Source organism: Pseudophryne corroboree, chromosome 9 (genome assembly GCF_028390025.1).
Source record: "Pseudophryne corroboree isolate aPseCor3 chromosome 9, aPseCor3.hap2, whole genome shotgun sequence".
NCBI classification, from domain to species: Eukaryota; Metazoa; Chordata; class Amphibia; order Anura; family Myobatrachidae; genus Pseudophryne; species Pseudophryne corroboree.
The window spans coordinates 259,451,851-259,478,758 of NC_086452.1; the positions used below are offsets into that span (position 1 = coordinate 259,451,851).

At 46.9% G+C, this 26,908-nt stretch overlaps 1 protein-coding gene and 1 long non-coding RNA gene across 2 annotated transcripts in view; one reads left to right on the top strand and one right to left on the bottom strand.

Annotated features, from left to right (window-relative positions):
* FAM78B (family with sequence similarity 78 member B) overlaps positions 1–26,908 on the top strand; it is a 301,572-nt gene that overhangs the window by 257,639 nt on the left and 17,025 nt on the right. The window lies entirely within an intron of this gene.
* The window catches only part of LOC134957972 (uncharacterized), a 216,487-nt gene that overhangs the window by 148,062 nt on the left and 41,517 nt on the right, over positions 1–26,908 (bottom strand). Inside the window, exon 2 of the long non-coding RNA XR_010186819.1 lies at positions 8,784–8,867. This is a non-coding gene — a long non-coding RNA (uncharacterized LOC134957972). The remainder of the gene's footprint in view (positions 1–8,783; positions 8,868–26,908) is intronic.

A 26,908-nucleotide genomic window follows, 5' to 3' on the forward strand; every position in this document is an offset into this window, starting at 1 on the left:
ACTTTCGGAGTTGGAGGAAGTGAGGAATGAAACCGATTCAAGATTAACGGTTTCAACAGGGAAACATGGAATGTCCTGGGTATTTTTAAGAAAGGAGGTAACTGGAGTCTGTAAGCAACAGGATTGATGACTTGATCAATTTTAAAAGGACCGATGAAGCGAGGTGCAAACTTCATACTGGGAACTCTCAACCTCAAATTCTTTGTGGATAACCATACCCGATCACCCACCTTGAGAGCAGGAACTGCTCGACGCTTCTTATCCGCAAACTTCTTGTACCTGAACGATGCCTTGAGCAGAGCTGATCGTACGCTCTTCCAGATATTGGCAAACTGATGCAAGGTGATATCCACTGCGGGAACAGAAGTTGCTGGAAGCGGTTGGAACTCAGGGACTTTAGGGTGGAATCCAAAGTTGGTGAAGAATGGTGTTGAAGAAGATGAAGAATGATACTGGTTGTTATGACAGAACTCGGCCCAGGGAAGTAATTGAACCCAGTCATCTTGAGAGGAGGACACATAGATGCGGAGGAAGGACTCCAAGTCCTGATTCACCCTCTCAGTTTGACCATTGGTCTGAGGATGGTAAGCTGTGGAAAACTTTAGCTTGACTTGGAGGACTTGACATAAACTTCGCCAGAATTTGGCTGTGAATTGAACTCCTCGATCTGAGATAATTTCTTCTGGAAGACCGTGGAGTCGGAAGATCTCTTGTATGAATACTTGAGCCAACTTGGAAGCTGACGGAAGACCGGTGAGAGGAATGAAGTGTGCCATCTTGGTGAACCGGTCAACTACCACCCAGATGGTATTGAACTTGTTGCACATGGGCAAATCTGTAATAAAATCCATCGACAAATGGGTCCATGGTCGACGGGGAACAGATAGTGGAACCAGTTGCCCCGCAGGCAACTGGCGGGATACTTTATGTTGAGCACACTTTGGGCAAGATGCAATAAACTCCAAAACGTCCTTTTTCAGAGTTGGCCACCAATAGGACCTAGAGATAAACTCCAGGGTTTTTTGGATACCTGTATGTCCGGCAAAGCGGGAAGCATGGGCCCAATGCATGAGCTTCTTCCTTAGTGTCGGCTTCACAAAACTTTTCCCTGATGGGGGCGTAGAGTCCATCCCTACCGTGGAGAATGCCAACGGATTTATAATAGGATGCTTGTCTGAAGACTCTGACTCATTTTCTTGCTCCCATGAGCGGGAAAGGGCATCGGCCTTGCGATTCTGAGAGCCCGGACAGAACTGGAGTTTAAAGTCGAACCTGGAAAAGAAAAGTGCCCATCTGGCCTGACGAGGGTTGAGACATTGTGCGCCTTTCAGATATAGAAGGTTCTTGTGGTCTGTAAGGATGGTGATTGAATGAGAAGCTCCCTCCAACAGATATCTCCACTCCTCTAGAGCGAGCTTGATGGCTAGCAACTCCTGGTCGCTAATGGCATAGTTGCGTTCCGCTGGGGAGAACTTCCGTGAGAAGAAACTGCAAGGATGTAAATGGCCATCTTTAGCCCTCTGAGATAACACCGCTCCTACTCCAACGGAGGAGGCATCCACCTCTAAGATGAAAGGAGAGTCGATGTCAGGCTGTTTCAGGACAGGCGCAGAGATGAACCTCTGTTTTAAAAGATGAAAAGCTTGCATGGCTTCTTCAGACCACTTGGACGGGTTAGCACCCTTCTTGGTGAAAGCAGTAATAGGTGCCACAATGGTGGAAAAGTCTCGTATAAACTTTCGGTAATAATTGGCGAACCCTAAGAACTTCTGGACCCCTTTGAGGGTTAAGGGTACCGGCCAATTCTGGATTGCTTGTAGTTTCTCAGGATCCATTTCTAGTCCGGAACCGGACACAATGTACCCTAGAAACGGAATGGACTTGACTTCAAAGACGCATTTCTCTAATTTGCAATAGAGATGATTGACACGGAGACGGGACAGAACCTCCTTTACCCAAAAACGATGTTCCTCTAAATTGTTGGCAAAAATGAGGATATCATCTAGATAGACCACGACATGACGGTATAGAATGTCTCTGAAGATCTCATTGACGAAATGCTGGAAGACAGCTGGAGCATTGCTCAATCCGAAGGGCATGACGAGGTACTCATAATGTCCGTCACGGGTGTTAAATGCGGTCTTCCACTCGTCACCCTCACGGATCCGGATGAGATTGTATGCACCTCTCAAGTCCAGCTTTGTAAAGATGGTAGCTCCGCTAACTCTGTCAAAGAGCTCAGTAATCAGGGGTAAAGGATAGCGGTTCTTGATGGTAATGTCGTTCAAACCTCTGTAGTCGATGCACGGCCGCAGACCACCATTTTTCTTTTTTACAAAAAAGAAGCCTGCGCCGGCTGGAGAAGAAGAAGGTCGAATGAACCCCTTTGCTAGGTTCTCTTTAATGTATTCCTCCATAGAATGCGCCTCGGGCAGAGACATCGGATAAGTTCGGCCTCGAGGTGGAACCTTCCCTGGAACGAGATCAATCGGGCAGTCCCATTCTCTATGAGGAGGAAGGATATCAGCAGAAGCCTTACTGAACACATCCGTGAAATCTTGATATGGAGGAGGTGGAACATCAGACGACCTGGGGGAGGAAGAACAGACAGGCAACACTTTAAACAAACATGTCTCAGCACAGGAGGGACCCCATGCCAGGATTTGCGTAGTCGTCCAATCAATTGTAGGATTGTGAAGACGGAGCCATGGAAGGCCCAGGACCACAGGATGTGTGGCTCTTGGAATCACTAAAAGTGAAATAAGTTCGGAATGAAGAACTCCCACTCTCAGACGAACTGGTAGAGTCCTTAGAGCAATAACTGTATCAAAAATTTTACTGCCATCCACGGCAGTTAAGGAAAAGGAGGAAGGAAGTCTCTCGGTGGGTAGGGACCACCGTTTAACATAGGCTTCGGTAATAAAGTTCCCAGCTGCTCCGGAATCAAGGAGGGCAATGACGTTCTGATAACGTTGAGCAACTTGAAGCGAGACTGGGAGATTACAATCTTGAGGGAATGGAGAGGAGATCATTACTCCTAGCCGGCCCTCTCCTTGGCGAGCTAGGGTCTGGAGTCCCGGACGTTTGGGACAAGCATTAATGGTGTGAGACGGAGCTGCACAATAAAGGCAGAGAGACTCGGAGAGACGTCTTCGGCGCTCAGCAGGAGTTAAACGGGAACGGCCAATTTGCATGGGCTCATCTTTAGTTGGTGACAGTTGGCGAGGAGGAGGAGCAGAAGATTTTGGAGCAGATGATCTTCCACGCTCAGTTGCTCTCTCTCTGAAACGTAAGTCAACTTTTGTACAAAGTGAGATTAGCTCATCTAACTTGGAGGGTAAGTCTCTGGTAGCTAACTCGTCTTTAATACACTCAGATAAACCATGCCAGAATGCAGCATACAGGGCCTCGTCGTTCCATGCCAGTTCGGATGCCAGGATCTGGAACTGTATAAGATATTGTCCTACAGTACGTGATCCCTGGCGTAAACGGAGAATCTCAGACGAAGCTGAAGTTACCCGGCCTGGCTCGTCGAAGATGCGCCTGAATGTTGACACGAATGCAGTGTAAGAAGATAGCAGGGTGTCGGACCTCACCCATAACGGTGATGCCCAATCAAGGGCTGAGCCACTGAGAAGAGAGATGATGTAGGCAATTTTTGTACGGTCACTGGGAAAATTGCCAGGTTGTAGCTCAAACTGAATCTCACACTGGTTGAGAAATCCCCTGCAGAATCTTGGAGAACCGTCAAATTTTGCTGGCGTTGGAAGATGAAGACGTGGAGCAGAAATGGGTAAGGTGGGTGGGGTTATAGCTGGAGTCACTGTGGTTGACGCACCGGACGCGTCTGATAAACGGAGAGTTGTCTGAATCCCATCCAGCCGAGTAGAGAGATCCTGGAGACAGCGGATGATGTGACCCTGTGCAGCCTCCTGATGTTCAAGTCGGGCTGCCAGTTCTTGCATCGGCCTGGCCGCTTGATCCTGGTCTCCGGCTGGATTCATTTGGTCAGTGCTTACTGTCACAACTGAGGGCCTGAGCTGACGGAAGGCAGCCTCAGTTGTAGGGGCTGAGATGTACCGGAACCTGGGAGGTTGTATCAGACCCCTGGACATGTAAGTAACATGAAGAGAAACCGCCCGAAGGCGTGACCACGACAACTTGAGTAAAAGTCAATGATATTTATTTATGACAAACTCCATGCATCACAGTAGCAGTAAAAAGAAACATAAAAATCAGCAGAGAAATAATAATACAGTTCCTGGGTACTACAGGGTGGCAGGGGCCACAGAGCTCTGGTGGTATGAGACAGTTCTTATTATCTGCAAGTTGGAAAGTCCTTACCAGGCTCAACTGTAGCAATGAGGAAAGCCCAGGGTCGTACCAGCTGGTGTTCCAGGGAAAGCTGGACTGCTGTAGATAAAATGCTGCTGTGGGTACTGGTTAGAACCAGACAGGTGTTGGCACGGAGTGGATACTGGCTGGAACCAGTTAAATAATAAGTAAAGCTTGAGAGCGATGCAATATAGATGAAATGTAGAATTTGAGAGCGGAGAAATAATAATACCGGTGGAGAGTGGTAAACTGCAGAAAGGACACCGGCCCTTTAAGAGAAGCTGTACACTGCTGAAAGCTGAGCTGGAAGCAGGTGATGTTGTAGCTGGAAACAGGTGAGTCCAGAATGGATCGGAGAGTCAGTCTACACCGCAGATGGAATGCTGGTGCGGGTCTCTATAGCAGAAGTCTGGAGACAGGAGCTGGAACCTGGAAGACATTCACAGGAGAGAGACAAACTGGAACTAGGTTTGACAACCAAAGCACTGACGCCTTCCTTGCTCAGGCACAACCTATTTATACCTGCAGCAAGGAAGGCATTGGCTAGGCAATTATGCAAATTAATAATACAGACAGCAGATTGGTGAATATGATCAGATGACAGAATCCAAGATGGCTGCGCCCATGCAGACACTTGGAGGGAAGTTTGGTTTGTAATCCATGTGGTCTGGAAAACAGTAATGGTGGCGCCGGCCACCGGAGACAGGAGACGCCAGGCTGACAGGTGCACATCCAACCACGCGGACACAGCGGAGGCCGCGGCTGACGTAATCGCCACTCTGAATGCAGAAGCTCAGGAACGGCGACGGAGGCCGCGGGAGACGCCATGCCAGATGTATAAGGCGTTACTGTGACAGCGTCCAGAGAGACAGGAGAGGATGCGGGAATATGCACATCAGGATAACAGATGGGATCCGGTCCTGGAGCGCTGAGCCAGCCTTAGGAGGCATCTGATGGGTAAGAAATGGTGTCCAGATACCCGGATCGTGACACTGCACATGTGATCGCACCCCTGCACAGCGATTTCCCCCTCCCCCTGTAGGCGGCTACCTGATCGCAGCAGTTCAAAAAACGCACCCTAGCGATCAGGTCTGAATTAGGCCCATAATACAGGGGGCGGCCCTCCAATATTCACTGGAAAGTGTTCGGTGGCCCCCCAGCTGAAATAATTGCCCACCCCTGGCCTACACGGAAGTATATAGACATTAAGTCTCCAGTGTTTTGGTTTGTGGAGCTATTCAACATTTTTGACCAATAGTTTCACTGGTTCAAAGGAAATACTTTTGAAGCTAGAAAAAATGCTTCATATTTAAAATCATTTGATAGTTTTACATATTTTATGGAGTTCTTCAAAATGAAATGTTAAAAGATAATCTTTTGCCTTATTGAGTCCCCTGCGGGTGAATTTTCATTCTTTTCCATTTGAAAGTTTTTCCAAGTGTCCTGAAATGACCCAAATGTGACGAATTACAATACCTGACAAATGGTTTCGCTCATCTCTAGAGGTGATGAAGCTAGCTGGAAGATCACTTATACTGTTTTGTACAACAGGCTTCTGCAAAACATTCAACCTGAAGACTTGAGGAGTTAAAACACTCTACCTCCTTTCATGCTGTGATATGTAATTCTCACTGTGCTAATTGAGTACGATTATGTGCAGGTGGATATGCCTGCTTGTATAAATAGCAGTGGAGAATGCAGAGTTGATCCAACACTTAATTAGATTGCAAGGAGGGGGTCCTGTTTACTGGATAGAGAAAGTAAAGGATATGACAGCACAGACATTAATCTGCAGATAGCAGATTATTAACACATCACAGCTTTTGTAGGTGAGAAGGTTAAAACATCTTCCAGCAATTACCTGTTCTTAGTTTGAACTGTGCATTTACAGTGTGATCTTTACATGTACTCATGGGTCTCCTCTTACTAATCTGTGTAACAGTGGATCACAAATACGTCAGCAACAAGAAAAAAGTATCCCCTTCCCCACACACATAATAATATGCGATAACAGCAACACTGATATTTAGCAAGGTTTGGTTACACCCAGGGGCGGATTGGGATCGAACACCAGCCCAGGAATTTATGGAAGCAGCTCTAATAGCAGCCCTGTGTAGGGGGAGGGTCTTTCAAGAGGGCGGGGTCACTCCTCAGAGGTCCTGATTCTGAGGTAGACACAGTTGGGGTCTCCTTTGCGTTATGTTATGCTAATGTTTACCTGCTACTTTATGCATATGCTGCTACAATGCCCTTCCCTGGTGTACATGTACATCCGTATGTCTGAATATACAAGGACTGATATGCCCACTTTCAGTGTCTACTGACACTGCAGTCATGCATTTAATCTACTTCTGATTTTATAGATTTTTCATTATACAAACCCCTTTTTTTAACCTTATATGTTTCAAAGTACAGGAAGGGGGAGCACACACACTACATACTGTGCTGTACAGGGAGGGTGACATATGGGTTCTGCTGAGTAACATGGACGCCATCCTAGTTTTTGGAGCCTATGCCAACCCTCCAATACTGGTTGGTCAGTGGTAAAATTTAACTCCTAACACAGCTATACCTCATACTGTACAGTAGTGCAAGGTGAGAGACAGGAAAATAAAATGATCCCCAACTAGTGCTGTGAGCCCTAATTCCTTCTACCTGAGCTGGTCACAGATGGTTATTAGTTATATCTTTATCTGCGTTAGAGCTCTGAGTGCTTTATACCACTTGCTTTTTGGATTGAGATTTTGCGATAGATCTACTAAAAGTTCTAAAAAGGAAAAGTGGAGGTGTTGCCCATAGCAGCCAATCAGATTCTAGCTATAGCATTCTATAATATAGGCAGGGACGGACCGGGGCTCCGAATCGACCCTGGCATTTGTGAACGCGCGTGCACCATGCCCATGTCACAAGAGGGTACACGGACACGACGCACTGGGGCGTGCCGCTAGTCAGGGGGTTGAGGACTCGTGACACGCCCCCATTTCCACGGGGATGCACGCTTCAGCGGAGGGCGGCCAAACCAGAGATCCGCGTGCAGCCTTCCCGGCTCTCTGTGGGACCGGACTCTCCCACCAGACAATCGACCCTTCTGGCATATGCCAGAAGTGCCAGATGGGCAGTCCGGCCCTGAATATGGGTAATTGGGACAGAAAAGAAGACTCTATTTGCTGGGGCACGCTTTGTAGTTTATTGAATTTTATTGGTATACATTAAAATAATAAATTGCCATCACTTAGTTCACACAACATAACTAGAACATAACAATACAATAAGTGTGCAGATGAAATCACAGCGGTATTATCAGTTACTAATAACAGTAAGCAAAAAGATCAAAGGCTGAATACAATTAAAATTATGGTAGTTACTGTATAGCTATCAATGCAGTAGTTTAAATGTAATAAATTTGACAATGTATCAGCCTGTGATTGTTATGATTTCCAATATCAGATAATTAAATTAAATTACCCTCTTAATCACGTATTGATCATGGCTGTGTTTAATAAGAGTTCAGGCAAAAATTAAAAATTGTACAAGAGATTATATATGCTTGTATACAGGCGAAAAATGTATACATATAATTTATAACTCTGACCACCTATAGTTGATCAATTTACTGTATGTGCATTCAAATGATACACAGGTGTCCAAGATATGTTGAGGCACTGGCAACAATAAATTGTATAGGTGTATGTATCAATATTATAATATTAAAAAGTTCTAAATCATACCTAGTTTAGGTCTCGACTACATGACCATCTACAGACCGGTATCAAACCTTCCTGTTCTAGGAAAGGTTGTGGAGGAAGTGGTTGCAACTCAACTAGAGATCCGCCTGTCAACCCATGATATTTATGATCCATTTCAATCAGGATTCAGGAAAAGACATATTGTAGCACTGAAACAGCCCTGGCATGTATGCTTAATGATCTTCGAATGGCAAGAGACAGAGGTGATTTTTCCATTTTAATCCTTCTAGATCTCTCTGCGGCATTTAATACTATGGACCATGGGATTCTGACTGAGTGCCTGAAAAATTTCTGTGAACTGGATGGCACAGTCCTTAGCTGGTTCAAATCTTTTCTCACTGGCAGGTCACAGAGAGTTTCTTCTGGAGTATACTTATTCACCATTGCCTTGCAGTGTTCCACAGGGTTTTATACTATCCCCTATGCTTTTTGCAGTATACATGCTACCACTGGGTGAAATAATAAGACAGCATGGCCTGGTATACCACTGCCATGCAGCTATAAGTGTACCTGTTCTTTGCTCCAGGTACTAAGAACCCAATAACAACCCTACATGGCTGTCTTGCTGAGCTCCAGGAGAGCCAGTTGGCTGAGGCCGAATTCTGATTAAACAGGATGATGGGTCACAGGGCAAGACTGCACTGCAGCATAGCCAACCTACTGAACTTACGATTGGTGGTTCAGAATTACAAAGCAATGTACCTGTGGAATCTTGGTGTTGTCCTGGATGGTGGCTGGACACTTAGACATCAGGTATCAGCCACAATCAAATCCTCATTCTTTTATCTGAGGAATATAGCCAGAATTAAGCACACAATTCCCTCAAAAGGTCTAACTAAAGTCATACATGCATTTATTTCATCATACCTAGACTACTACACTGCCCTCTACCTAGGTCTCCCAGCAAAAGAATTGCACTGCTTGCAGATGGTACAAAATGCAGCTGCCAGGCTATTAACCAACCAGCCCCGTTTCAGCCACATAACACCCATTTTATGCTCCCTCCACTGGCTGCCTGTAAGATGGGAAATCTTTTTCAAGATTGGTGTACTGGCTTTAAAAACCCTACATGACCAGGGTCCAAGGTACCTGAAGCAGTTTCTGGTCCCCTACTGGCACACTCATGAATCACACAGGTTCTGTGGCTGGCTGACTTCAAGCCTGCATTTCACCTGGTTTTAATCAGCCACAGAACCTGTGTAATTCATGAGCGTCCCAGTTTAAGGGCTAGTATGGTCAGCCTACCGAATGCGAGGTATGTCTTCATTGCTTAGGTAAAAATCTATTTCTAGATGTATTTTAGTACTCCTGTGGGGTCTCCCTTGTTTTGCTCCATACACTCGGATTATGGGGAAATGTATCAAACCTTTTAAATTGGATTAGTGCAGGTTTTGCAAGTACAGTAGCAACCAGATCATTGCTATCATGTATCTATCACGTATCTAGTACATTCGATAACATGATTGGTATTTTGCTTGAAGATAATATCTTCTTTAGAAGATATGATAAATATCCCCCACAGTCTCCTGTGCAGTGTTTCCTGGCCACATCCAGTCAGAGTAGACATACGGTACAGGGATCGGTATGAAATACCTACAATCAAGATCTTGACGGTTGAAATCCCGACAGCAATTGACCGACGGTCGAAATCCCGACAAGGTCAAAATCCCGACATGGACAAAATACCGACAAGGTCAAAATACCGACATGGACAAAATACTGACAAGGTCAAAATACTGACATGTAAAATGCCGACAGGTCAAAATGCCGACATGCCTTTTTCATTGTTTTTTTTTGTGTGTATGTCGACATAGGTTGACATGAACACCATATAAGTGTACCGCATCTCCTCGCATGGCTCGCTGCACTCGCCATGCTTCGGGCACGGTGCCTTGCTGCGCTCGGCACACTATTATATTCCCCCTCCAGCCTCCAGGTCCACTGGGATGGTAAAGTATGAACAAGTCGGTTTCAATGAAAAACTCATGTCGGCATTTTGACTTGTCGGCATTTTACATGTCGGGATTTTGACCTTGTCGGGATTTTGACCGTCAGTCAATTGCTGTCGAGATTTCGACCGTCAGGATTTTGATTGGAGGTAAATTGACTGTATCCCACTGTACACATGAGGATATGTGTCAAGCCTTGTTAAGAGATACATTAGAGAAGTTGCCCTCAGAAAACGTATGGGGCTGGATGCAATGACGCCCAAGTTTGGGTCTGTGTGCAATTTTTTAGATTTTTTTTCTCTTACGTCCTAGAGGACAGGGGGTTCCTCTGTGATATGCAAAACATCTTTTATTGCTATAATCATATATCGAATACATTTAGCCAATTTTGGCTGTAACTTTGCATCATCGCAGTCGACACTGGAGTCAGAATCCGTGTCGGTATCTGTGTCTACTATTTGGGATAGTGGGTGTTTTTGAGACCCCGAAGGTCCCTGCGACATAGGGACAGACATGGGCTGACTCCCTGGCTGTTCCCTAGCTTCCGCTTTGTCTAATCTTTTGTGCAATAAATTTACATTAGCACTTAAAACCTTCCACATATCCATCCAGTCAGGTGTCGACGTTGTCGACAGTTCCCCCACAAGGCCCTTTGGAGAGACAGAGAGAGAGTATGCCAGCACACACCCAGCGCTATATGACCCAGGAAAAAACACTATATAAATATATGTTTACCCAGTAGCGCTGTTTGTACATACATATATGCGCCAAATTATGTGCCCCCCCCCCCTCTTTTTCAAAACCCTCTTTCACCGTGTAATAAGCAGGGGAGAGTCCGGGGAGCCTCCTCTCAGCGCTGTGCTGTGGAGAAAATGGCGCTGGTGAGTGCTGAGGGAGAAGCCCCGCCCCCTCAGCGGCGGGCTTCTGTCCAGCTCAAATATACTAAAAACTGGCGGGGGCTCTTTATATATACAGTGCCCAGCTATATATATAAATATTTTTGCCAAAAAGAGGTTTATATGCTGCCCAGGGCGCCCCCCCTGCGCCCTGCACCCTTACAGTGACTGCCGTGTGTGAGGTGTATGGGAGCAATGGCGCACAGCTTTACTGCTGTGCGTTACCTCAGTGAAGATCATGAAGTCTTCTGCAGCCTCTGAAGTCTTCTTTCTTCTCATACTCACCCGGCTTCTACCTTCCGGCTCTGTGAGGAGCACGGCGACGCGGCTCTGGGACGGACGGCGAGGGTGAGACCTGCGTACCGATTCCTCTGGAGCTAATGATGTCCAGTAGCCTAAGAAGCAGAGCCTTGAAACTCACAGAAGTAGGTCTGCTTCTCTCCCCTCAGTCCCTCGATGCAGGGAGTCTGTTGCCAGCAGGCTCCCTGAAAATAAAAAACCTAACAAAATACTTTCTGACAGGAAACTCAGGAGAGCTCCCTGTAATGCACCCAGTCTCCTCTGGGCACAGTAGTAAACCGAGGTCTGGAGGAGGGACATAGAGGGAGGAGCCAGTGCACACCCATACCTAAAGTCTTTCTTAAAGTGCCCATGTCTCCTGCGGAGCCCGTCTATCCCCGTGGTCCTTACGGAGTCCCCAGCATCCTCTACGGACTACGAGAAAAATATTTACCGGTAGGTTTAAAATCTTATTTTTTCAAAGTATGTATAATTTTTTTTTAATCGTAAATGTAATTGCAATAAAAGCCCCAAAATGTGATAATATCACATTCTACTTTTCGGTCGTTTTATCGCACTTAGAAAAAATGAAATTAAGTGTGCATGCTCTGTTTCAGAGCCAGACATGCACAGTGAGTTCCTTGGTGGCATTAAGCATATACCTAACCCACAGTAGAAAAGAGTAGCTAGTTACTATGGGACACTTATTAGAAAACTGAAAGGGGAGGGAACTTTTACAAAGACAATTGGATTGGTTATTCTAATGACTTATAAACATGTTACTAAGATGAAATTCCACTGGCCTTTAGTAGTGTGTGCTATTTACTACCAACAGAACTATTAAGAGTCTCACAAACAAAACATATATATTAGTGATGAGCGGGTTCGGTTTCTCGGAAACCGAACCCCCCCGAACTTCACCCTTTTTACACGGGTCCGAGGCATACTCGGATTCTCCCGTATGGCTCGGTTAACCCGAGCGCGCCCGAACGTCATCATCCCGCTGTCAGATTCTCGCGAGATTCGGATTCTATATAAGCAGCCGCACGTCGCCGCCGTTTTCACTCGTGCATTGGAAATGTTAGGGAGAGGACGTGGCTGGCGTCCTCTCCGTTTATTCATTGTTGAGTTGATGCAAATATTTGTGCTTGCTTATATCATTGTGGGGACTGGGGAGCAGCTTTATATTAATATAGGAGGAGTACAGTGCAGAGTTTTGCTGATCAGTGACCACCAGTTTTATCCGTTCTCTGCCTGAAAAAAACGCTCCTTATCTGTGCTCAGTGTGCTGCATATATCTGTGCTCACACTGCTTAATTGTGGGGACTGGGGAGCAGCTGTATTATATAGCAGGAGTACAGTGCAGAGTTTTGCTGACAGTGACCACCAGTATACGTTGTCTGCCTGAAAAACACTCCATATCTGTGCTCAGTGTGCTGCTTTATTGTGGGGACTGGGGAACACCAGTATTATATATATATATATATATATATATATATAGGAGGAGTACAGTGCAGAGTTTTGCTGACCAGTGACCACCAGTATATAATATATAGCATTACGGTACAGTAGGCCACTGCTGTACCTACCTCTGTGTCGTCAAGTATACTATCCATCTACATTCTATACCTGTGGTGCATTTTAGTTTTGCAGTTTGCTGACACAGTGACCACCAGTATATATAGCAGTACGGTACGGAAGGCCACTGCTGTACCTACCTCTGTGTCGTCAAGTATACTATCCATCTACATTCTATACCTGTGGTGCGACCTTGGTGCGCCTCTTTTTTTCTTTGCATCATGTGCTGTTTGGGGACAATTTTTTTGAAGTGCCATCCTGCCTGACACTGCAGTGCCACTCCTAGATGGGCCAGGTGTTTGTGTCGGCCACTTGGGTCGCTTAGCTTAGTCACACAGCTACCTCTTTGCGCCTCTTTTTTTCTTTGCATCATGTGCTGTTTGGGGACAATTTTTTTGAAGTGCCATCCTGCCTGACACTGCAGTGCCACTCCTAGATGGGCCAGGTGTTTGTGTCGGCCACTTGTGTCGCTTAGCTTAGTCACACAGCGACCTTGGTGCGCCTCTTTTTTTCTTTGCATCATGTGCTGTTTGGGGACAATTTTTTTGAAGTGCCATCCTGCCTGACACTGCAGTGCCACTCCTAGATTGGCCAGGTGTTTGTGTCGGCCACTTGTGTCGCTTAGTTTAGCCATCCAGCGACCTTGGTGCGCCTCTTTTTTTCTTTGCATCATGTGCTGTTTGGGGACAATTTTTTTGAAGTGCCATCCTGCCTGACACTGCAGTGCCACTCCTAGATGGGCCAGGTGTTTGTGTCGGCCACTTGGGTCGCTTAGCTTAGTCACACAGCTACCTCATTGCGCCTCTTTTTTTTCTTTGCATCATGTGCTGTTTGGGGACTATTTTTTTGAAGTGCCATCCTGTCTGACACTGCAGTGCCACTCCTAGATGGGCCAGGTGTTTGTGTTGGCCTCTTGGGTCGCTTAGCTTAGTCATCCAGCGACCTCGGTGCAAATTTTAGGACTAAAAATAATATTGTGAGGTGTGAGGTGTTCAGAATAGACTGAAAATGAGTGAAAATTATGGTTATTGAGGTAAATAATACTATGGGATCAAAATGACCCCCAAATTCTATGATTTAAGCTGTTTTTGAGGGGGTTTTGTAAAAAAACACCCGAATCCAAAACACACCCGAATCCGACAAAATATTTTCAGGGAGGTTTTGCCAAAAAGCGTCCGAATCCAAAACACGGCCGCGGAACCGAATCCAAAACCAAAACACAAAACCCGAAAAATGTCCGGTGCACATCACTAATATATATATATATATATATGTATATATATATATATATATTTATTTATTTATTTATGAGAGAATTTTTATATGTATAATATAAATTTCAAGCAAACAACATATAGAAAATATTAGTACAATTTTATACTAGTTCAGTACATTTAAGTATAATTTAGAGACAGGGATATATTTTTAGCATATTCTTTTTGTACAAAAAGTAAATTTAGATGTGAAACTACAAGAACAGTCATGGTGTATTGATAAACTTGGCAGTAAAAGCTGGTGAAAAAAAGATAATGGGGGTCATTCCGAGTTGATCGCTAGCTGCCGTTGTTCGCAGCGCAGCGATCAGGCTAAAAATCGGCATTTCTGCACATGCGTACGGGCCGCAGTGCGCACGCACGACGTACTTTCACAAAAAACTATGCAGTTTTACACAAGGTCGAGCGACTCTTTTCCGTCGCTCTGTTGATCGGTGAGTGATTAACAGGAAGTGGGTGTTTCTGTGTGGTAACTGACCGTTTTCCGGGAGTGTGCTAAAAAACGCAGGCGTGTCAGGTAAAAACGCAGGCGTGCCTGGGGAAAAGGGGGAGTGGCTGACCGTACACAGGGCGTGTTTGTGACATCAAAACAGGAACTAAACAGACTGAAGTGATCGCGAGGAAGGAGTAGGTCTACAGCTACTCTGAAACTCCTTGAAAAAAACCCCCCCGTTCTGCGAACCTTTCGTTTGCACTTCTGCTAAGCTAAGATACACTCCCAGAGGGTGGCGGCTTAGCGTTTGTACTGCTGCTAAAAGCAGCTAGCGAGCAAACAACTCGGAATGTGGGCCAATTTGCCAGGAGTTTCAGTATATAAGGGGATAGTATCCATAAGGAGAGGCGAGTGTCCCTGGGAAGAAAGGAGAGAATGTAATGCTGTGTACACACGGTGTGATGCGCCGCACAGCACAACATTAACTATTTGATAGGGCCAGAGTCCGGCCCTGCCAATATAGTGAATGTTGGGCTGCCTGCACAGTCTATTTTTCCTTGCGGTGCCGATCCCGCCGGACCGCGCAGCAGCATTGCAAGGACTATACACACGGTGCAATATATAGTCAAAATCGTAAGAAAAATCTCACCGTGTGTACACACCTTAAGGGGAGAAGGAATCAGGATGAATATAGGTGGTCAGGAGATAAGATGCCAGGTGAGAAGTTATAATAAATTAATATCTACAGTACCACTGTTAGAGGGGTATTCAATTACCACGGCTAATTGTCCTACTGGAGGCTATCCAATCAGCTCCGTAAAGCCGCTGCTCAGGCAGGCGAAAACCAAATCCCTGGAAACAGGGGCTGTTTGTTCCGAAAATACACAGGTTTCACTGAAAAGGGAACAGAGAGGGATCAGTGTGATATCGCGGCTGTCGGTATACTGGCGGCGAGCGCAGCGTGTCCCCTCGCAGGCTTGCTGCACTTGCCACGCTTCAGGCCCGGTGGCGACCTTTGGTCATCACAGGGTTATATTCCACCCCAGGTGGTAGCGTGGACAACCACCCAAGTGGGGATTCCAGCCGGCGGTATTTCACTGGGTGTCGGGATTCTGGCATTCGTATCCTTACAGCTGGGATCCCGACAGCTGGTAAATTGACTGCCTCCCTTTGGGAGATAATGCATTTTCTCTGACGTCCTAGTGGATGCTGGGAACTCCGTAAGGACCATGGGGAATAGCGGCTCCGCAGGAGACTGGGCACAAAAGTAAAGCTTTAGGACTACCTGGTGTGCACTGGCTCCTCCCTCTATGACCCTCCTCCAAGCCTCAGTTAGATTTTTGTGCCCGGCCGAGAAGGGTGCACACTAGGGGCTCTCCTGAGCTTCTTAGTGAAAGTTTAGTTTTAGGTTTTTTATTTTCAGTGAGACCTGCTGGCAACAGGCTCACTGCATCGAGGGACTAAGGGGAGAAGAAGCGAACTCACCTGCGTGCAGAGTGGATTGGGCTTCTTAGGCTACTGGACACCATTAGCTCCAGAGGGACCGAACACAGGCCCAGCCTCGGAGCTCGGTCCCAGAGCCGCGCCGCCGGCCCCCTTACAGAGCCAGAAGCAAGAAGAGGTCCGGAAAAATCGGCGGCAGAAGACATCCTGTCTTCACCAAGGTAGCGCACAGCACTGCAGCTGTGCGCCATTGCTCCTCAGCACACTTCACACTTCGGTCACTGAGGGTGCAGGGCGCTAGGGGGGGGCGCCCTGAGCAGCAATAAAAACACCTTGGCTGGCGAAAATACATCACATATAGCCCCCAGGGCTATATGGATGAATTTTAACCCCTGCCAGATTCCACAGAAAAACGGGAGAAAAGGCCGCCGAGAAGGGGGCGGAGCCTATCTCCTCAGCACACTGGTGCCATTTTCTCTCACAGCTCCGTTGGAGGGAAGCTCCCTGGCTCTCCCCTGCAGTTACTACACTACAGAAAGGGGTTAAAAAAGAGAGGGGGGCACTAATTAGGCGCAGTATAACAATACAGCAGCTATAAGGGGAAAAACACTTATATAAGGTTATCCCTGTATATATATATATAGCGCTCTGGTGTGTGCTGGCATACTCTCCCTCTGTCTCCCCAAAGGGCTAGTGGGGTCCTGTCCTCTATCAGAGCATTCCCTGTGTGTGTGCTGTGTGTCGGTACGTTGTGTCGACATGTATGAGGAGAAAAATGAGGTGGAGGCGGAGCAATTGCCTGTAACAGAGATGTCACCCCCTAGGGAGTCGACACCTGAGTGGATGAGCTTATGGAAGGAATTATGTGACAGTGTCAGCTCTTTACAAAAGATTGATGACATGAGACAGCCGGCGACTCAGCCTGTGCCTGTCCAGGTGTCTCAAAAGCCATCTGGGGCTCTAAAACGCCTGTTACCGCAGATGGCAGATACAGACGCCGACATGGATACTGACTCCAGTGTCGACGATTAAGAGACGAATGTGACTTCCAGTAGGGCCACACGTTACATGATTGAGGCTATGGAAAATGTTTTTACACATTTCTGATAATACCAGTACCACTAAAAAGGGTATTAGGTTGGGTGAGAAAAAACTGCCTGTAGTTTTTCCTGCATCTGAGGAATTAAATGAAGTGTGTGATGATGCGTGGGTTTCCCCCGATAAAAACTGTTAATTCCTAAAAAGTTATTAGCATCATACCCCTTCCCGCCAGAGGATAGGGCACGTTGGGAAACACCCCTTAGGGTGAATAAAGCGCTCACACGCTTGTCTAAACAGGTGGCACTACCGTCCCCGGATACGGCCGCCCTTAAGGAACCTGCTGGCAGAAAGCAGTAAAATATCCTAAAATGTATATACACTCACACGGGTGTAATACTGCGACCAGCAATCGCCTCAGCCTGGATGTGCAGTGCTGGGGTGGCTTGGTCGGATTCCCTGACTGACAATATTGATACCCTAGATAGGGACAGTATATTACTAACTATAGAGCATTTAAAAGATGCATTTCTATATATGCGTGATGCACAGAGGGATATTTGCCGACTGGCATCAAGAGTAAGTGCTAATAGATGGGGTATATACAGCGCTAACAAAAAACTGGATATGGGAAAATAATCACAATTTATTAAAAAACATTGTTGCAACAATTAAATTCATATGTAAAAGTAGGACATTATTTTGTCATTAAAAAGTACATAAATGAAGAAATATATATAGGGCAGGCACAGCAATTTTTGTTTGATAAATTACCACACGAGGAGACCGAATGGATATACTGGTATGAGTCCTTGGAAAGGTAGCCACAGTCCTAGGGAGCAGTTTGCAGTGCTAGCAGGTGAGGTCCAAGTAAGAGAGGCAGATCTTTCAGATATTTGATCCTGGACTGAGATGCGTCCTGTTAGATTGGTGGATCTTTCTGCGCCTCGTGGACATCCGCTATTTTTCCCAATTGGCTGGTGGACTTCTAGGCTGATATTCCAAGTTCCAAGAGTAGTTCCAGTAATATACGGCTCCTCAAACCAACGCGTTTCGCTGTATTCACAGCTTTTTCAAGGTGTGTGAATACAGCGAAACGCGTTGGTTTGAGGAGCCGTATATTACTGGAACTACTCTTGGAACTTGGAATATCAGCCTAGAAGTCCACCAGCCAATTGGGAAAAATAGCGGATGTCCACGAGGCGCAGAAAGATCCACCAATCTAACAGGACGCATCTCAGTCCAGGATCAAATATCTGAAAGATCTGCCTCTTTTACTTGGACCTCACCTGCTAGCACTGCAAACTGCTCCCTAGGACTGTGGCTACCTTTCCAAGGACTCCTACCAGTATATCCATTCGGTCTCCTCGTGTGGTAATTTATCAAACAAAAATTGCTGTGCCTGCCCTATATATATTTCTTCATTTATGTACTTTTTAATGACAAAATAATGTCCTACTTTTACATATGAATTTAATTGTTGCAACAATGTTTTTTAATAAATTGTGATTATTTTCCCATATCCAGTTTTTTGTTAGCGCTGTATATACCCCATCTATTACTATTTACTCAGGGACTAACTATCCCTTTAAAACAGCAGCTGTAAAGGATAAGCATACCCTCTTAACAGCGCCGGACAAATTACCTTGGTAATTCATCTTTTTGCACATCAAGAGTAAGTGCGCTGTCCATTTCTGCCAGAAGAGGGTTATGGACAAGACAGTGGTCAGGTGATGATGATTCCAAAAGGCATATGGAAGTATCGCCTTATAAAAGGGAGGAGTTATTTGGGGTAGGTCTAACAAACCTGGTGGCCACTGGAAAATCCACATTTTTACCCCAGCATCCACTACGGACTACGAGAAATAAAATTATCGGTAAGTAAATTCTTATTTCTCTGACGTCCTAGTGGATGCTGGGAACTCCGAAAGGACCATGGGGAATAGCGGCTCCGCAGGAGACTGGGCACAAAAGTAAAAGCTTTAAGACTAGCTGGTGTGCACTGGCTCCTCCCCCTATGACCCTCCTCCAAGCCTCAGTTAGATTTTTGTGCCCGAACGAGAAGGGTGCAATCTAGGTGGCTCTCCTGAGCTGCTTAGAGTAAAAGTTTAAATTAGGTTTTTTATTTTCAGTGAGTCCTGCTGGCAACAGGCTCACTGCATCGAGGGACTAAGGGGAGAAGAAGCGAACTCACCTGCGTGCAGAGTGGATTGGGCTTCTTAGGCTACTGGACATTAGCTCCAGAGGGACGATCACAGGCCCAGCCATGGATGGGTCCCAGAGCCGCGCCGCCGTCCCCCTTACAGAGCCAGAAGAGCAGAAGAGGTCCGGAAAATCGGCGGCAGAAGACGTCCTGTCTTCAATAAGGTAGCGCACAGCACCGCAGCTGTGTGCCATTGCTCTCAGCACACTTCACACTCCGGTCACTGAGGGTGCAGGGCGCTGGGGGGGGGGGCGCCCTGAGACGCAATAAAAATACCTTATATGGCAAAAAAATACATCACATATAGCTCCTGGGCTATATGGATGCATTTAACCCCTGCCAGGATACATAGAAAAACGGGAGATAAGGCCGCCGATAAGGGGGCGGAGCCTATCTCCTCAGCACACTGGCGCCATTTTCCCTCACAGCTCCGTTGGAGGGAAGCTCCCTGGCTCTCCCCTGCAGTCACTACACTACAGAAAGGGTTAAAAAAAAAAAAAGAGAGGGGGGCACTAATTAGGCGCAGTATAAACAATACAGCAGCTATAAGGGGAAAAACACTTATATAAGGTTATCCCTGTATATATATATAGCGCTCTGGTGTGTGCTGGCAAACTCTCCCTCTGTCTCCCCAAAGGGCTAGTGGGGTCCTGTCCTCTATCAGAGCATTCCCTGTGTGTGTGCTGTATGTCGGTACGTTTGTGTCGACATGTATGAGGAGAAAAATGATGTGGAGACGGAGCAGATTGCCTGTAATAGTGATGTCACCCCCTAGGGGGTCGACACCTGAGTGGATGAACTGTTGGAAGGAATTACGTGACAGTGTCAGCTCTGTATAAAAGACAGTGGTTGACATGAGACAGCCGGCTACTCAGCTTGTGCCTGTCCAGACGTCTCATAGGCCGTCAGGGGCTCTAAAGCGCCCGTTACCTCAGATGGCAGATATAGACGCCGACACGGATACTGACTCCAGTGTCGACGGTGAAGAGACAAATGTGACTTCCAGTAAGGCCACACGTTACATGATTGAGGCAATGAAAAATGTTTTACACATTTCTGATAATACAAGTACCACCAAAAAGGGGTATTATGTTCGGTGAGGAAAAACTACCTGTAGTTTTCCTGAATCTGAGAAATTAAATGAGGTGTGTGATGATGCGTGGGTTTCCCCCGATAACAACCGATAATTTCTAAAATGTTATTGGCATTATATCCTTTCCCGCCAGAGGTTAGGGTGCGTTGGGAAACACCCCCTAGGGTGGATAAAGCGCTCACACGCTTGTAAGGGCTCTACCCTCTCCTGAGATGGCCGCCCTTAAGGATCCTGCTGATAGAAAGCAGGAGGGTATCCTAAAATGTATTTACACACATACTGGTGTTATACTGCGACCAGCAATCGCCTCAGCCTGGATGTGCAGTGCTGGGTTGGCGTGGTCGGATTCCCTGACTAAAAATATTGATACCCTAGATAGGGACAGTATATTATTGCCTATAGAGCATTTAAAAGATGCATTTCTATATATGCGTGATGCACAGCGGAATATTTGCCGACTGGCATCAAGTCTAAGTGCGTTGTCCATTTCTACCAGTAGAGGGTTATGGACACGACAGTGGTCAGGTGATGCGGATTTCAAACGGCATTTGGAAGTATTGCCTTATTAAGGAGAGGAGTTATTTGGGGTCGGTCTTTCAGACCTGGTGGCCACGGCAACAGCTGGGAAATCCATGTTTGTACCCCAGGTCGCCTCTCAACATGAGAAGACGCCGTATTATCAGGCGCAGTCTTTTCGTGGACAAGCGGGCAAAAGGTTCCTCATTTCTGCCCCGTGACGGAGGGAGAGGAAAAAGGCTGCAGAAATCAGCCAGTTCCCAGGAACAGAAACCCTCTCCCGCCTCTGCCAAGCCCTCAGTATGACGCTGGGGCTTTACAAGCAGAATCAGGCACGGTGGGGGGCTGTCTCAATGAATTTCAGTGCGCAGTGGGCTCACTCGCAAGTAGACCCCTGGATCCTTCAGGTGATATCTCAGGGGTACAAATTGGAATTCGAGACGTCTCCCCCTCGCCGTTTCCTAAAGTCGGCTTTACCAATGTCTCCTTCTGACAGGGAGACAGTTTTGGAAGCCATTCACAAGCTGTATTCCCAGCAGGTGATAATCAAGGTACCCCTCCTGCAACAGGGAACGGGGTATTATTCCACACTGTTGTGGTACCGAAGCCGGACGGCTCGGTGAGACCGATTCTAAATCTAAAATCTTTGAACACTTACATACAGAGGTTCAAATTCAAGATTGAGTCACTCAGAGCAGTGATTGCGAACCTGGAAGAAGGGGACTACATGATGTCTCGGGACATCAAGGATGCTTACCTTCATGTCCAAATTTACCCTTCTCACCAAGGGTACCTCAGGTTTATGGTACAGAACTGTCACTATCAGTTCAGACGCTGCCGTATGGATGGTCCACGGCACCCCGGGTCTTTACCAAGGTAATGGCCGAAATGATGATATTCCTTCGAAGGAAGGGAATTTTAGTTATCCCTTACTTGGACGATTCCCTGATAAGGGTAAGATCCAGGGAACAGTTGGAGGTTGGTGTAGCACTATCTCAGGTAGTGTTGCGGCAGCACGATTGGATTCTCAATATTCCAAAATCGCAGCTGGTTCCGACGACTCGTCTTCTGTTCCTAGGGATGATCCTGGACACAGTCCAGAAAAAGGTGTTTCTCCCGGAGGAGAAAGCCAGGGAGTTATCCGAGCTAGTCAGGAACCTCCTAAAACCGAGCCAAGTCTCAGTGCATCAATGCACAAGGGTTCTGGGTAAAATGGTGGCTTCCTACGAAGCAATCCCATTCGGCAGATTCCACGCAAGAACTTTCCAGTGGGACCTGCTGGACAAATGGTCCGGGTCGCATCTTCAGATGCATCAGCGGATAACCCTGTCACCAAGAACAAGGGTGTCCCTCCTGTGGTGGCTGCAGAGTGCTCATCTTCTAGAGGGCCGCAGATTCGGCATTCAGGACTGGGTCCTGGTGACCACGGATGCCAGCCTGCGAGGCTGGGGAGCAGTCACACAGGGAAGGAATTTCCAGGGCTTATGGTCAAGCCTGGAGACATCACTTCACATAAATATCCTGAAGCTAAGGGCCATTTACAATGCTCTAAGCTTAGCAAGACCTCTGCTTCAAGGTAAGCCGGTGTTGATCCAGTCGGACAACATCACGGCAGTCACCCACGTAAACAGACAGGGTGGCACAAGAAGCAGGAGGGCAATGGCAGAAGCTGCAAGGATTCTTCGCTGGGCGGAAAATCATGTGATAGCACTGTCAGCAATTCCGGGAGTGGACAACTGGGAAGCAGACTTCCTCAGCAGACACGACCTCCACCCGGGAGAGTGGGGACTTCACCCAGAAATCTTCCACATGATTATAAACCGTTGGGAAAAACTCGACAGGTATTGCGCCAGGTCAAGGGACCCTCAGGCAATAGCTGTAGACGCTCTGGTAACACCGTGGGTGTACCAGTCAGTGTATGTCTTCCCTCATCTGCCTCTCATACCCAAGGTACTGAGATTGATAAGATGGAGAGGAGTAAGCACTATATTCGTGGCTCCGGATTGGCCAAGAAGGACTTGGTAACCGGAACTTCAAAAGATGCTCACGGAGGATCCGTGGCCTCTGCCTCTAAGAAGGGACCTGCTTCAGCAGGGGCCCTGTCTGTTCCAAGACTTACCGCGACTGCGTTTGACGGCATGGCGGTTGAACGCCGGATCCTGAAGGGAAAAAAGGCATTCCGGATGAGGTCATCCCTATCCTGATCAAAGCCAGGAAGGATGTAACCGCAAAACATTATCACCGCATTTGGCAAAAATATGTTGCGTGGTGCGAGGCCAGTAAGGCCCGACGGAGGAAATTCAACTGGGTCGATTCCTACATTTCCTGCAAACAGGAGTGTCTATGGGCCGGAAATTGGGGTCCATTACGGTTAAAATTTCGGCCCTGTCAATTTTCTTCCAAAAAGAACTAGCTTCAGTCCCTGAAGTTCAGACGTTGTAAAAGGGGTACTGCATATACAGCCTCCTTTTGTGCCTCCAGTGGCACCTTGGGATCTCAATGTAGTTTTTGGGTTCCAAAAAGTCACATTGGTTTGAACCACTTAAATCTGTGGAGTTAAAATATCTCACATGGAAAGTGGTCATGCTGTTGGCCCTGGCCTGGGCCAGGCGCGTGTCAGAATTGGCGGCTTTATCCTGTAAAAGCCCTTATCTGATTTTTCATTCGGACAGGGCGGAATTGAGGACTCGTCCTCAGTTTCTCCCTAAGGTGGTTTCAGCGTTTCACCTGAACCAACCTATTGTGGTGCCTGCGGCTACTAGGGACTTGGAGGACTCCAAGTTGCTAGACGTTGTCAGGGCCCTGAAAATATATGTTTCCAGGACGGCTGGAGTCCGAAAATCTGACTCGCTGTTTATCCTGTATGCACCCAACAAGCTGGGTGCTCCTGCTTCTAAGCAGACTATGGCTCGTTGGAATTGTAGTACAATTCAGCTTGCACATTCTGTGGCAGGCCTGCCACAGCCAAAAATCTGTAAATGCCCACTCCACAAGGAAGATGGGCTCATCTTGGGCGGCTGCCCGAGGGGTCTCGGCTTTACAACTTTGCCGAGCAGCTACTTGGTCAGGAGCAAATACGTTTGTAAAATTCTACAAAATTGATACCCTGGCTGAGGAGGACCTGGAGTTCTCTCATTTGGTGCTGCAGAGTCATCCGCACTCTCCCGCCCATTTGGGAGCTTTGGTATAATCCCCATGGTCCTTTCGGAGTTCCCAGCATCCACTAGGACGTCAGAGAAAATGAGAATTTACTTACCGATAATTCTATTTCTCATAGTCCGTAGTGGATGCTGGGCGCCCATCCCAAGTGCGGATTGTCTGCAATACTTGTACATAGTTACAAAAATCGGGTTATTATTGTTGTGAGCCATCTTTTCAGAGGCTCCTCTGTTATCATGCTGTTAACTGGGTTCAGATCACAGGTTGTACGGTGTGATTGGTGTGGCTGGTATTAGTCTTACCCGGTATTCAAAATCCTTCCTTATTGTGTACGCTCGTCCGGGCACAGTATCCTAACTGAGGCTTGGAGGAGGGTCATAGGGGGAGGAGCCAGTGCACACCAGCTAGTCTTAAAGCTTTTACTTTTGTGCCCAGTCTCCTGCGGAGCCGCTATTCCCCATGGTCCTTTCGGAGTTCCCAGCATCCACTACGGACTATGAGAAATAGAATTATCGGTAAGTAAATTCTCATTTTTTTTTACAGGCTATTGGATAGCCTGTAAAAAAATGAGTGATGTGCACCGGACATTTTTCGGGTTTTGTGTTTTGGTTTTGGATTCGGTTCTGCGGCCGTGTTTTGGATTCGGACGCGTTTTGGCAAAACCTCACCGAAAATTTTTTGTCGGATTCGGGTGTGTTTTGGATTCGGGTGTTTTTTTCAAAAAACCCTAAAAACCAGCTTAAATCATAGAATTTGGGGGTCATTTTGATCCCATAGTATTATTAACCTCAATAACCATAATTTCCACTCATTTCCAGTCTATTCTGAACACCTCACACCTCACAATATTATTTTTAGTCTTAAAATTTGCACCGAGGTCGCTGGATGGCTAAGCTAAGCGACACAAGTGGCCGACACAAACACCTGGCCCATCTAGGAGTGGCACTGCAGTATCAGGCAGGATGGCATTTCAAAAAATAGTCCCCAAACAGCACATGATGCAAAGAAAAAAAGAGGCGCACCAAGGTCGCTGTGTGACTAAGATAAGCGACACAAGTGGCCGACACAAACACCTGGCCCATCTAGGAGTGGCACTGCAGTGTCAGACAGGATGGCACTTCAAAAAAATAGTCCCCAAACAGCACATGATGCAAAGAAAAAAAGAGGCGCACCAAGGTCTCTTTGTGACTAAGCTAAGCGACACAAGTGGCCGACACAAACACCTGGCCCATCTAGGAGTGGCACTGCAGTGTCAGACAGGATGGCACTTCAAAAAAATTGTCCCCAAACAGCACATCATGCAAAGAAAAAAAGAGGCGCACCAAGGTCGCTGTGTGACTAAGCTAAGCGACACAAGTGGCCGACACAAACACCTGGCCCATCTAGGAGTGGCACTGCAGTGTCAGACAGGATGGCACTTCAAAAAAGTTGTCCCAAACAGCACATGATGCAAAGAAAAATGAAAGAAAAAAAAGAGGTGCAAGATGGAATTGTCCTTGGGCCCTCCCACCCACCCTTATGTTGTATAAACAGGACATGCACACTTTAACGAACCCATCATTTCAGCGACAGGGTCTGCCACACGACTGTGACTGAAATGACTGGTTGGTTTGGGCCCCCACCAAAAAAGAAGCAATCAATCTCTCCTTGCACAAACTGGCTCTACAGAGGCAAGATGTCCACCTCATCATCATCCTCCGATTCCTCACCCCTTTCACTGTGTACACCTCACAGATTATTAATTCGTCCTCGCTGGAATCCACCATCTCAGATCCCTGTGTACTTTCTGGAGGCAATTGCTGGTGAATGTCTCCACGGAGGAATTGATTATAATTCATTTTGATGAACATCATCTTCTCCACATTTTCTGGAAGTAACCTCGTACGCCGATTGCTGACAAGGTGAGCGGCTGCACTAAACACTCTTTCGGAGTACACACTGGAGGGAGGGCAACTTAGGTAGAATAAATCCAGTTTGTGCAAGGGCCTCCAAATTGCCTCTTTTTCCTGCCAGTATATGTACGGACTGTCTGACGTGCCTACTTGGATGCGGTCACTCATATAATCCTCCACCATTCTTTCAATGGTGAGAGAATCATATGCAGTGACAGTAGACGACATGTCAGTAATCGTTGGCAGGTCCTTCAGTCCGGACCAGATGTCAGCACTCGCTCCAGACTGCCCTGCATCACCGCCAGCGGGTGGGCTCGGAATTCTTAGCCTTTTCTTCACACCCCCAGTTGCGGGAGAATGTGAAGGACGAGATGTTGACGGGTCACGTTCCGCTTGACTTGACAATTTTCTCACCAGCAGGTCTTTGAACCTCTGCAGACTTGTGTCTGCCGGAAAGAGAGATACAACGTAGGTTTTAAATCTAGGATCGAGCACGGTGGCCAAAATGTAGTGCTCTGATTTCAACAGATTGACCACCCGTGAATCCTGGTTAAGCGAATTAAGGGCTCCATCCACAAGTCCCACATGCCTAGCGGAATCGCTCTGTTTTAGCTCCTCCTTCAATGTCTCCAGCTTCTTCTGCAAAAGCCTGATGAGGGGAATGACCTGACTCAGGCTGGCAGTGTCTGAACTGACTTCACGTGTGGCAAGTTTAAAGGGTTGCAGAACCTTGCACAACGTTGAAATCATTCTCCACTGCGCTTGAGTCAGGTGCATTCCCCCTCCTTTGCCTACATCGTGGGCAGATGTATAGGCTTGAATGGCCTTTTGCTGCTCCTCCATCCTCTGAAGCATATAGAGGGTTGAATTCCACCTCGTTACCACCTCTTGCTTCAGATGATGGCAGGGCAGGTTCAGGATTGTTTGGTGGTGCTCCAGTCTTCTGTACACGGTGGCTGAATGCTGAAAGTGGCCCGCAATTCTTCGGGCCACCGACAGCATCTCTTGCACGCCCCTGTCATTTTTTAAATAATTCTGCACCACCAAATTCAATGTATGTGCAAAACATGGGAC